General features: G+C 43.5%; 1 long non-coding RNA gene across 1 annotated transcript; it reads left to right on the top strand.

Moving 5' to 3' along the window:
- Positions 1-9,810: 9,810 nt before the first annotated feature.
- LOC309367877 lies at positions 9,811-12,032 on the top strand. Its single transcript, XR_014167412.1, has 3 exons — positions 9,811-9,888; positions 11,588-11,689; positions 11,949-12,032. It is a non-coding gene; the product is annotated as an uncharacterized lncRNA (long non-coding RNA).
- The last annotated feature ends 1,599 nt before the right edge of the window (positions 12,033-13,631 follow it).

Below are 13,631 nucleotides of genomic sequence, written 5' to 3'. Positions count from 1 at the left end.
GTGCCTCTCCCTGGAGTTTTTGTTATGTGTGTGTGTACACACACATATATATCCAGTGCTTTTTTCTGGGGAGACACAGGGGTATGCATGCCCCTAAACATTTTGTGAATCTTTGTACCTTTGTCCAATTACCGTATTTATTTTTCCCAATTTGAACTATAAATTGGTGATTTTCTTGAGTCAAAATGAGAGTACCCCTAAACATTTTTTTAAGAAGAAAAAAAGCACTGTATATATACATATACAGTGGTACCTCAGGTTACATATGCTTCAGGTTACAGACTCCACTAACCCAGAAATAGTACCTCGGGTTAAGAACTTTGCTTCAGGATGAGAACAAAAATCGTGCTCTGGTGGCGCGGCAGCAGCAGGAAGCCCCATTAACTAAAGTGGTGCTTCAGGTTAAGAACAGTTTCAGGTTAAGAACAGACCTCCAGAACGAATTTAGTACTTAACCCGAGGTACCACTGTACATACACACACACACACACACACACACAGAGAGAGAGAGAGAGAGAGAGAGAGAGAGAGAGAGAGAGAGAGAGAGAGAGAGTTAGAGTTAAAGTGAATAGCTAATGATGTCCTGCATTTCAGGACAGCACAAATTAGACACCTGAGGCAGCCTTATAGTAGGACTGGCCCTGTCCAGACGTTTTGAATGCTAATGGCCAATAAAAACACTTCCAGGGTTTTTTTGGGGGGGCTTAATAATAGCCAAAGGGTCGTGTAGATGTTGCAAAGGGGCTGTTGGTTACAGGTTTTGATTTATTTATTTTTAATTACTGGGTTTCCCATGGAAAGAGGGAATCCAGATTAAATGGAAGAGGGAGAATGCAGGCTGGCATGTTGATGGCAATGGCATTGTGTGGGCGCTGTGAAAAACGTGCCCATGTGAGCAGCAGCATTGATCCCACAATAAACACCTACCAAGAAGCACTCATAATCGGCAAGGAAAAGGGGGAGAAGAATGTCATTATTTCTGTGCCTAGTTACAGCCTCTGTCTGTTGATCTGAAAGTCTAAATTTGGACGCTAATAAAGCCTTAAAAATTGCACAGGTGCCTGAAGATTATGTGGGCATTTGGTGGACATATCTTAATAGTAATCCACATATTATTATTGTCCCCTACAAATTATGATTTTTTTTGCAAGCTCCTTTAACTAGTATTTTTTCTGTTTTACTTTTTCCAGCCACGACTTAATCTTGCCTGTGTGTTTACAATTAGATGCTAGTGCTCTTTCATTGAATGTCTATTAAAAAGTGTACCATATATAGACTCAGTACTGTAAAAATGATATATATTCCTTTCATGTCCGTGGTTGTATTTTTGTTTTCTTTTGTGTTTACTCTTTTTCTTTTGTCAAAGTTGTATACTTGTTGAACATCATCATCAACAACAACTGTACTGGCAGCATAGTTTCTCTCTTTATGTGTAGCTGAGTAGACTCTGATCAGACTTTCATATCAATCCACTCTGGATTATTGACAAATTCAGAACACCTGAGCAAGGCTCATGGAAAGTGTAGACATTTGAAAACATGCTAGGGTTGTGGTTTGGGATGTGACTTCATACTGACTGACATGTTTTCACAACTGTTTCTTCTTCCTACTTTACATTGCCACAGTACATGTTGGCAAACATCAGTGTGTTTGCAGCAAAGCACATGCAACTTCAGCATAGAATGTGCATGGATCTTAAGACATACCTTGGATCTGTGTGCCCAAATAATGTGTTCTGAGGATGTTGTGATATAAATATGAGTCAAATGTGGATCCCTGCATCATTCAGATTGGAATTAAATGGTAATCTGAAGGTTCAGTATGCACCCATTCTGCAGCTTCCAGAGATTGTGTAGCCGTATTAGTTTGTTGCGGAAATAATTGCAAGAGTCCTCTGCGCCTTAACGTCTGACAGATGTTGGGCATGTCATGAAAACTGGACTTCTTATTTGGATGCTTCTTACTTCAGGTGCCCAAAGCCCAAACCCTCCTAAAGTCTGAAATTCAGCTCAGCAGAAGGAATGATTGTGTGAAGAAGAAGAAGAGTTTGGATTTGATATCCCGCCTTTCACTCCCTTTAAGGAGTCTCAAAGCGGCTAACAATCTCCTTTCCCTTCCTGCCCAACAACAAACACTTTGTGAGGTGAGTGGGGCTGAGAGACTTCAAAGAAGTGTGACTGGCCCAAGGTCACCCAGCAGCTGCATGTGGAGGAGCGGAGACGCGAACCCGGTTCCCCAGATTACGAGACTACCGCTCTTAACCACTACACCACACTGAAGTAAGAAGCAGGCAAGTTATTTCCATTCTGCTTTCCTGCTTTCCAGAAGTGATGTCACAGGGTTTGAGGAATATACTCTCTGGAGTTAAGAGAATTCTTACCTCTTTTTAAACCAGGATCTTCCCATACACATCAGCCATCTTACTAAATGTTCAGGAGCTGAACCTGGGCACCAAAAAGAAAGAAAGAGCCCTTTCTTACTAAATCCTTGCTTTGAAATTATCAAAGGTGACAGAGACAGCACTTGCTGGCTGCAGTACTTCACTTGGGATAACTGTACTGTATGATCAAATCATCAACATGCACGCCTAAGATCACTGTTAGACACTTGCATGATTATCACACATAAGCATTTGCTTTTTATTTTGCCTATTGGTCTTCCTTTCTGCATGGCCAGTTGGTTCTTTCCAATGGGATCTCTGCAATGAATAGGAGATAGGTAAAGGTAAAGGAACCCCTTACCATTAGGTCCAGTTGGGGGCGACTCTGGGGTTGTGGCGCTCATCTCGCTTTATTGGCCGAGGGAGCCGGCGTACAGCTTCCAGGTCATGTGGCCAGCATGACTAAGCCGCTTCTGGCGAACCAGAGCAGCGCACGGAAACACCGTTTACCTTCCTGCTGGAGCGGTACCCATTTATTTACTTGCACTTTGATGTGCTTTCAAACTGCTAGGTTGGCAGGAGCAGGGACCGAGCAACGGGAGCTCACCCTGTCGTGGGGATTCGAACCGCCAAACTTCTGATCGGCTGTGGTTTAGACCAGTGCGCCACCCGAGTCCCAATGAATAGGAAAAGTTGGGTCCAAATGCAGACTGATCTCTGTATTAGAATTTGTGTGTTTGCATTATTGCTTCCTGAACCCTTTGAGTGCAGACTTAGTAGACTTCAGCAGCAACATCTTCAAATTGTGACAAACTGAAATACTTGTATGGCTACAGGTGTTATGTGTCTATACATTTCTCTGTGCAAGTATTTATATAGACGAATGAGTATGTTGCCAGGTGGATATTGCAGTCACTGCATTCTAGTCCATATCTTTATTTGTGCAATTTATTTTTCCCCTTTCACTCCCGACTTCTCCACTTCCTCTTTTGTGTGTTTGTAACACAGAAAGATCTTTCACCTTCAGGCTCTCGAGAGCGCTGCATCTCAGAAGTACTAAAGAAAGGACTGCACTGCAAGCCAGACTATTAGAAATGAGACCAACTCTAAACAGGTTGCTTTGTTGGTATGATTACTTTTTCTTCTTCTCTTTTCGCTACATCTCTAAACGGGAAAATTATCAGGAAGCAATTGCTGTTAACGTAGAAGATACGTCCTCAGAAAGCCTCTGGTAAGATAATTCTCCGCATTAGCATCCTGTGAATATATGCTAAATCTAACAAGGCATTGACTGGAGGATGGGAAAAGAAGCTTTTCTACACATATATTTAACTCCCCAGTTCCCAGTGTTAAGAATGCAATATGCATTAAGGCTCTGTTGCCCTTGATCTGGAGAAATCAGCAATGATTATAAACACCAAAGCAGCTACGTCTGCAAAAAAAAAGAAAAGGCAGCGAGTTGCTTTTGTGACCTTCACATAATTGCAGCAGGTCAAGAAAACTGCCCTTCGTTTACCCCATTCTCGTTTATCCCAGAGCTCAGTGTGTTTTTAGCAATGCTTCCCAGACATATAATTGTACTAGTCTATCCAATGTCTATACTAGTCTTGTACGAAATTCATCAAGTGGAGCAGAAATCAAACCACTGGGCCAAAGTCAGATTGGAGGATTTGCTGTACTGTAATTATAGGGGAGCACCTGTGTGGAGGGCATGTTTATCCTGCTTGATATTCTGGAGACAGTTAAAATTCTACTCAGCTGAGATATCTTTCTGCTGCTTTTACCAAATGCCACTTAGTGCATGTCGCCAGATGAAAACTCTTTATTTTCCCAGGAAATATCCAGATGCAAATTAACAACATTGTGTTGTTAACCCATGCTATTAAATGGGAAGCATTTGTATTCAGTTTAGGATTCCACACTGTCACCATTTTCAGGTGAGATTCAGTCACATACTGACAAATTCAGGTTGCAGAACTAAACTGGTTTTGTGCTGTTGTCCAACCAAATTGTGTCCCCCCCCAAAAAAAACACCCACCCAATTTAGACTTTTTGTGAGAAGCGACAGGAAAATGAATTAGAAATTCTGAGATAATGTTTGATCATCTAACTTCCCCAAAATGAAATCAGCACAAATGCATGATAGCCAACATTTATCTAGCCTCCCTACATTCAACAAATAAATCAGGATGAATGCTTAATAAACAGGTCACCTGGAAGCGACCTTAGCCATGCATAACAGACTATTTTTATATGAAAAGAAATCTAATTATATGACATTTCATTGAAATGTGAAGAAAGATGGCACTCTGATCCTACACATTTTTTGTTTGCACGTATTTTTATGAGTTTGAGGCGAGTCTGGACTCCCCTTCTAAGTCCTGGAGCCCCCTTATAATTCCAGGGTGAAAGACACTGAATTTAGAATGTTAAAATACAAGCAGGGGGTCAGACTGGTAATGGCCTGCTAAAGATGAGTTGTCGGAAAGACAAAAGGAGGAGAGTTTTAGGGTTGGAAGGAGAGTTGTTGTTTTCAGAATGTGAGAAATAGTTGCAGTAGGTTAATTGCAGCAACCATGCACCTAAAAGACCAGGTCTGCAGCCTGGGAGTCATTTTGGACTCACAGCTGTCCATGGAGGTGCAGGTCAATTCTGTGTCCAGGGCAGCTGTTTACCAGCTCCATCTGGTATGCAGGTTGAGACCCTACCTGCCTGCAGACTATCTCGCCAGAGTGGGGCATGCCCTGGTTAGCTCCTGCTTGGACTACTGCAGTGCACTCTACGTGGGGCTACCTTTGAAGGCGACTCAGACTCTACAACTAATCCAGAATGTGGCAGCTAGACTGGTGATTGGGAGTAGCCGCTGGGACCATATAACACCGGTCCTAAAGGATCTTCACTGGCTCCCAGTACATTTCCGAGCACAATTAAAAGTGTTGGTGCTGACCTTTAAAGCCCTAAATGGCCATGGCCCAGTATACCTGAAGGAGCATCTCCACCCCCATCACTCAGCTCGGACTCTGAGGGTCTTCTGCTGGTTCCTTCACTGTGAGAAGCAAAGTTACAGGGAACCAGGCAGGGGCCTTCTTGGTAGTGGCGCTCTCCCTGTGGAACACCCTCCCTTCAGATGTCAAGGAGATAAAGAATTACACAACTTTTAGAAAACATAAGGTAGCCCTGTATCGGGAGGTTTTTAATGTTTGATGCTTTTATTGTGTTTTTAAATTTGCTGTAAGCCACCCAGAGTGGCTGGGGAAACCCAGCCAGATGGGTGGGGTATAAACAATAAAATTATTATTATTATTATTATTATTATTATTATTATTATTATTAAGCTGAAGCAGAGGGCCAGAGGGTCATGGTTGATTTCTGCTGGCATCCAACAATGAGGCCATGGGAAAAGCAAGAACCTCATGGGGTGTATTATTGTGAAACCTTCCATCATAGGCTCAGGTTGTATAAATGTGTAAATAAACTGTATATCATAAAGACACCACCGTCTCTGCTGTGCCTCATTTCCAAAAGGAACCATGAACCTAGAACCCCTGGAATCTTGCTGTGCTCAGAGATTGGGGTGGAAGCTACACCGAAAGAACTGCTAAGCATTTACAAGCTGGCAAAGCGAAATTTTAGAATTTTAGATGCAATTACTGGATTCCAAGTTCAGGAAATGTTTCGTGCTTTTAGGGAACTAATGCATTTTACAAGCTTTATGGTAGGGTGGGTAGTGAAATGCCCAACAAATGGTAGAAGCATGTATATGGGCAACAGCCATACTTAATTTCCATTCCCTTCTTTCTTTTCTACATTTCTAGGTCTTGAGTTTTTGTCCTTGTCTACTGCCCCATCTGCACCCTTCCCTCAAACCTCTTCCTGCTTGAAATGTGCTCTGGAAATGGGAAGTCTTAAGCATAATAAGCCAATGGTGTTGGTTGTTGTGGTGTTTGCCCTCCTAGATGTGTGACATCATACTGGGTTCATAAGGAAAGGGTTAACTAATTGTAAAATGACTAACCAATGGGAACCCAAGGGGAGGAGTTAGAGTTAGGGGGGTTGCGAAGTCAGCCTAGAGTTAGAGAAGAGACAGAGAGGATAAGTCTGTGGGTTGGGCTAGTCTGATGTGGGAGAGTGAGGGAATCTGTTAAGAGGAGTCAGTCAAACAGTTGAGATAATCATTCAGAAGGTATTAGGAAGGTATAGGGCGGTAAAGAAACTAAAGTTAAGATACTGACAGGAATATTATCTGAGAAACCATAAACTTGTTAATGTTTATAAAATAAACTTGTTTATTTGGTTCAATTTTAACAACTGTCTGGATTCAGTGTGTACCCGAGAGTAACGGGTTGGTGGCAGCGGGGAAGCAAGCACAGTGGTGGCACAGGGATCAATAGACCGTTAAACGTCCGGAGACCCTGTGTGATCACCACACTTTTTTTTTGTATTTGCTACCAGACATAGAAACATGTGTCCCTTTCACCCCCCGAATCCTTCACTGCCACTCAGTTGTGTTTTCAGAGACACCTGGACTGGTTACTGTTGCTCAAATCAGATTGCCCACTTATTTCTTTCTTGCAACTTGCTTCAAGGCATTTGAATTTAGCGTCACATGAGTGCCAAACAGATATTACAGGTGATGCTGGCAATACATGACTGGATCTTCCAGCTTCCTTTTTTAACTCCAGAGCTGTCTGGGACTGCTAATTTGATCAAGCAACAATTTAACCTTTTCCCTTACTATTTATTATTGTTGCCCAATGGTCGTTTGTTTTCTCCTGTTCCCAAAACCTATTAGCTTCTTGGAGGTAAAGAGACAGTTATGTGTATTGTACTTGACCTTTCCCCCCAGTAGAGCTAACAGCAGTTATGGGGGGCGATTTGAATAGGAAAATGGCATGATGGAAATATGTCCACCCCTCCCTCCCAAACACATCAACACCGCTTCCTGATTAAATCTGTAGCCTCAGACAGCTGCTTTGAAGTGAAAAAGAAAAAGATGTTGTGAGATCCAATCCCATGGCTGCACTTGGCACACATTAAAAGAGACCTGATTTGACGCAACTCCAGAAAAAATGCATTATGAGATCTGCAGTTGGGAGGTATTCAAGAGAAAGCTGGCCATTTAAAAGTGGTCTCTTTGAATTTGAGAGGTATTTTAAGCTTGCAGATCTTCAGTTTAATTAATTATTTTCAATGTCCACTGAGAGGAACCAATTAACTTTGGGAACAAAAGAAACTGTGATGTGTATCTGTATAAAATCAGTAAGTGTGGGAGGAAATTAAATATAAGGAAAATAAAATAAATGCACATTTGGCACAGCCAAGGTTTTAAATGTTTTTAATCGGGCATGAGAGATTGACCGGAGCTCAAGGTCAAGTTTAGGTTTGGGATGCCTCGGTGTTGTGGCCCTCCAAATGTTGTGGGACTCCAACTCCCATCAGCCCCAGGAGTTAAGGATGATGGAAATTGTAGTCCAACAACATCTGGAGGGCCACAGCTTCCACATTCCTTGTTAGGGTTTGCACTATGAAATCTATGCTGAGCCTTGAACTCAACTACTAATACTTACCCTCAGCACCCCATCTGTGCTATTGGGAGAACAATACTGGCCTGTCTTAAAAATTCTTTTGAGGCTCAACACTTTGAGATCTTATGAAAATCACTGTATGTGGGTCCCATTATATTAAAACCCGTCTATTCAGGAGTAAGGGACGCGGGTGGCGCTGTGGGTTAAACCACAGAGCCTAGGGCTTGCTGATCAGAAGGTTGGCGGTTCGAATCCCTGCGACGGGGTGAGCTCCCGTTGCTCGGTTCCTGCTCCTGCCAACCTTGCAGTTTGAAAGCACATCAAAGTGCAAAGTAGATAAATAGGTACCGCTCCGGCGGGAAGGTAAACAGCATTTCCGTAGCGCTGTGCTGGTTCGCCAGAAGCGGCTTAGTCATGCTGGCCACATGACCCGGAAGCTGTATGCTGGCTCCCTCAGTCAATAAAGCAAGATGAGCGCCGCAACCCCAGAGTCGGTCACGACTGGACCTAATGGTCAGGGGTCCCTTTACTTTTATTCAGGAGTAGCCTTGCTAAAGCCATAGAAGCTTCTTGAGACCAAATGGTTTTTAACTCTTTAACATTTACCAAACTGACCTGGAATACCTAACCTTGCTGCAGGAGATACATTGGAAATAAGTATAGAAATCCTTAACATGAAGGGCGCCACTCCAGAAGTGACTCAGAGAATGGTCTTGAGCGCATAAAGGCTGATGCTGAATTGGTCCCACGCTGAATTGTGAATCAGCAACATGAGCAGAGGTGCCAATTTGAATAAAATATTGAGGGGGGAACCCCCCGGTAAACTCAGCCCCAAATAAGTAATCACATGATGCGGTGCACACACCCTATTTGAAAGCCAGCACCTATCTACTTTGTGGGAGGCCCTCAAATATTTTATAGAGGAGGCTGAAGACCCCTCGGCCCCTTGAAGTTGGCTCCTATGAACATGAGACATGGGGCGTTGCCAAATTGGTCTACAGCCGGTTAGTATAAAGAGGTATGTTTGACTTCCCCACACAGCCTTCTCCCCTGTATGTAATCCCACCTGTGTATGCTGATTCCTGGATGATGCAAGACTGCAATTGGAACATAGCCTTACTTAAATTGTAGCATGACTCTTGAGTGTTTCATGTGGGGCTTCCATATATCGCAACATCTTACGTCAGAGAGGGGAAACTTTTCAGTCTGAGGGCCACATTACCTTACAGGCAACCTTCTGGGGTCCACATGGTAATGTTGGGCATAAGGTAAAGGTAAGGTAAAGGTACCCCTGCCCGTACGGGCCAGTCTTGACAGACTCTAGGGTTGTGCGCTCATCTCACTCTATAGGTCGGGAGCCAGCGCTGTCCGCAGACACTTCCGGGTCACGTGGCCAGCATGACGAAGGTACTCTGACGAGCCAGCGCAGCACACGGAACGCCGTTTACCTTCCCGCTGGTAAGCGGTCCGTATTTATCTACTTGCACTTAGGGGTGCTTTCGAACTGCTAGGTTGGCAGGCACTGGGACCAAACGACGGGAGCACACCCCGCCGCGGGGATTCAAACCGCCGACCATGCAATTGGCAAGTCCTAGGCGCTGAGGTTTTACCCACAGCGCCACCCGTGTCCCCAGGTGGGCATAGCCAGAGACAAAAGTGGGCAGGGCAAAATTTTCACTTTCTACTGTAGGATAGTTTCTACACCCACACCCTTCCATCTAGGCTATATTCTCTGCAGAGGCTGCCGTATGGTTTGCAGAATCTGTTGCGATGAATAGGAGATATTTCCAGACAATGGTTATTAGCACTTCTGTTCTACATTTGCATGCTGGTAAACTTTATAAATAGTATTCTCTTCACATTTATGTATTTATTTCCAATATTCACAGATTGCTTTTCACCAGAGTTGGCCACAAAACCTTTTACACAGCGATCAGTAGACCAACAAAAGAACACGGGGTTTAAAACAAATGAAAGCCTCAGGTAAAAAGTTAGTAACAGGCATAATACATTAAAAGCCTTATGGAATAGAAAAAGTCTTTGTCAAGCAACAGCAGTTCAGCTGGGTCGGGGCCTGACTGACCACACATCAAAGTGTGTTCTATGGCTCCTGCTGTCATAAATGCAACCTGAAGCAAAGAGGAAAGGCACAGAGACCAAACTGGTGGTACCAGTTTTCAAAAATATTTATTGATTTCAATTATTGAAGAGCTCTCAGTCATCCAACACAAGGTTATCATCTCTGTCCCTATCACTGTGCCTTTACCGCCTAGGAAAATGGGTGCAGCTATCTTGGAACATGCAGTTTAAACTCCCAAGGAATGTTACATTTCCTGTAACCTGATGTTTTGCTTAAAACAAGGTCCTGTTTATAGCTATCAGTCACTGGAACTTGCTGAACTCTGGCCACATTGCAGACCTGCCTTCCCAAAGATTCGCTCATCCTTCTCTCATCCGTACAAGTTATAATGGATTGCACTAAAAATAGTTACATTAGCCAGCACAACAGTATACAGGAGTATATTCACAAAACCCTCAGACTCATTTTGCAAAATAATATCTGATTTAATATGGTGTGCTACACTGCCATAATCGCTCTGTGCTGACTGGTCCTTTCCCCCCAAATCCATTACAGTTATCCAGAAACATTTGTGGTTGCTGCCTGGCTATCATATTGTGAATTGCCAAGCCCCTTGTGTTAGCCACTAGAAATATATACCAGAAGCTCGATTAATTGCCATGGGGAAAATTTATCTTTGTGCAGTAGGCTCGTTCCTTCACACACAACACACAATCCTTCCAGACAAGCAAGGGACATTTTCAGAGTTCAGGGACACATTTCAGCCAGGTAAAAATAGTCACAGTGCAAAGCAAAGCTTGTAAGTGGTGTGGCCTGGGCAGAGTCAGTATGGCCTGAGGAGAAGCCTGCGAGATTCTCCACCCATTCTACGGTAAATGTTATGGCTCAGGGATGGATTGGGGCAGGCGCACCAACTCCTAGGGGCCAAGGCAGTTCCTCCAAGCCCCCTCAATATCCAGAGAGCGTTTGGCTTCGCCGCCTGGTGTTGTGCATGCGATGTCAGGTCGTTGTGTGATGTTGCGCATGGGCAACACCTCAGTCCCCTTAAGAAGATGGCACCTGAGGATTGGTCATTGCAAAAATAGACACTGCTTTTGATAGCATTTGGGACTCAGGTGGCGCTGTGGGTTAAACCACAGAGCCTAGGAGTTGCCGATCAGAAGGTCGGAGGTTCGAATCCCTGTGACGGGGTGAGCTTCCGTTGCTCAGTCCCTGCTCCTGCCAATCTAGCAGTTTGAAAGCACATCAAAGTGCAAGTAGATAAATAGGTACCCCTCTGGTGGGAAGGTAAACGGCGTTTCCATGTGCTGCTCTGCTTCGCCAGAAGTGGCTTAGTCATGCTGGCCACATGACCTGGAAGCTGTACACCGGCTCCCTTGGTCAATAAAGCGAGATGAGCGCTCCAACCCCCGAGTCGGCCATGACTGGACCTAATGGTCAGGGGTCCCTTCATAGCATTACCCTATAGCATAAAAGGAGTGAATTGCCAGTTTATGCCACCGGTTGTGTCACTATTGCACTGGCTCAACAAAAGATGGAGTGGGCTGTTTGTCCTGTTTTGTTTCCTGCTATGATTTGTTTTCTTGTTTCTTTTTCAAGCAGCCTGCCAACCAACGGCACGTGTTCCAAAGCACGGGAGTGAACGCTAGTCTATGCTGCCCACCTTCAATGTGATATCCTGTCACCATCATCACTTCGCTTGAGGTGTGGATGGGTTTTCATGTTTCTGTGGGGACAATTTTTCTTCGCGTTGACACTTTTGAAAATCACGTGAGACGTGTTGCTTGAGGGTGGGAACACTGCGAGGCAAAGGCACAGTCTTGCCTGAGAGATTCAAATTCCATTTTCCAGAAGGCAGCCTGCTGCTGAGTTATTAGCATCATTTATTATTCTTATTGTGTTTATTTTTTATTTATTTATATCTACCCCACTGACAGGGACTTTCCCCCTTTTCCCCTGACAGGGACTCAAGGAGGCTTACAGATAAAAATAAGAACAGTTAAAAACATAAAAGAAGAAGAAAATAATGAAACATTGATAGAGTTAAAACAATATACCATATGTACTTAAAAAAACAACAACTATTAAAACCATCCAGATAATTTCCATAAAAGCAGCACAATGCCAGTGCTTTCATTAAAAGCAGTCAGTTCCCGAAAGCTTATTGGAACAAGAAAGTCCTCACCTGGTGGCAGAAGGACAAGGAGAGAGCCCATCTAACTTCTCCAGGGAGTGGTTTCCAAAATCTGGGAGCTGCCACTGAGAAGGCACATAGGCACTGACGCTGATTTTAAGTGAGTGTAGAGTCCCATCCGCCTCCTCCCATTTCTTTTCCACTAGCATAGTCACCTTTCCACGATAATCAGTCCTGTGCCTTTCGCTGCAACCCAATGTACAGAAATTTCAGCCTGTGAGGCATGCTAAGTTAGGGTCCATGCATGGTGTTAACTGTACAGTAAAACAGTGATTGCACAACCTGATGTTCCTGTTGCCAACAGACAAATAACCAGCAGCAAATAGATGGACTCCTGAACTTGTTGCTTCAGTCAAGGTGATGGATGGCTGATAGCAACTGGCTTGATCACAGGAATCAGATTTATCATGATCAGTCTCTGGAGTTCCAGACCCCCAAAGAGCTGACTGGTGCCGTTATAGAAACATAGAATTCTAGAGTTGGAAGGGACCCCGAGGATCATCTAGTCCAACCCCTTGCGAAGCTGGAATCTCAGCTAAAGCATCCATGACAGAGAGCAATCCAACCTCTGCTTGAAAGTCTTCAGTGAAGGAGAGTCCACAATTTCCCAAGGGAATTCGTTCCACAAAAGCCATTTGTTTGGGGAATGGAAGCACAAATGGCTGTGCTTCCATTAGGTGCTGAACGTGAGTTTCAGCCAAGTAAGCAACTTTTCTGCACCTAGGACACATCAAAAAAGTGATTCAGTTAAATGTGTTGTAAACTTCATACAGGGAAATCCCTTTGGCAAAATACAGGACTCCACAGCGCCATCTGGTGTCACAGTGTTATAACGTAAATAAAACGCTTTATCTTTACGAATGTAGGTGAGTCCCCAGTCTAATAACAGGGTCTTCTTCCTGCCCCCACCCAAATGCTGTCAATAGGCAATATAATATATTTAAGTACATATAATAGTGACATAATAAATGCATTGTGTAGTTTTAGTATGTAGTTTTTAATGATAATAAAGTCCTCATGAGTTCTAATTCACTAGATAGGCAAACCATTTGCCTGTCTAGTGAATCAGCATTCATGGTTATTAATAGCAATATCTATCCAATTAACTTTACTGAACTATTAAGGAACAACTTATGACCTCAGAAAATTGCAATCATCATAGCATCTATAAACATTATTTGCAAGTCCTAAAATTAAGAGCAGAAATTATCAAACACTCATATAACTCTAACCAAATGGCCTTTGTTACAACAGTTTTCAATCATCTAACACTCAAACAAATAACCTTCTTGAATTACCTTTCCCGTTTCTTTCATTTTGGGAACCTATCATCTAAAGAGATTTGCCAAGCAACCTACCTTTCTGCTGAGAGCATAAGGCAGGCATAGGCAAACTCAGCCCTCCAGATGTTTTGGGACTACAACTCCCATGATCCCTAGCTAACAGGACCAG

Source organism: Podarcis melisellensis (assembly GCF_964234715.1).
Source record: "Podarcis melisellensis genome assembly, chromosome: 4".
Taxonomy (NCBI): domain Eukaryota; kingdom Metazoa; phylum Chordata; class Lepidosauria; order Squamata; family Lacertidae; genus Podarcis; species Podarcis melisellensis.
The sequence above is the reverse complement of the archived record's forward strand: the minus strand, read 5'-3'. Positions and strand labels throughout refer to the sequence as shown.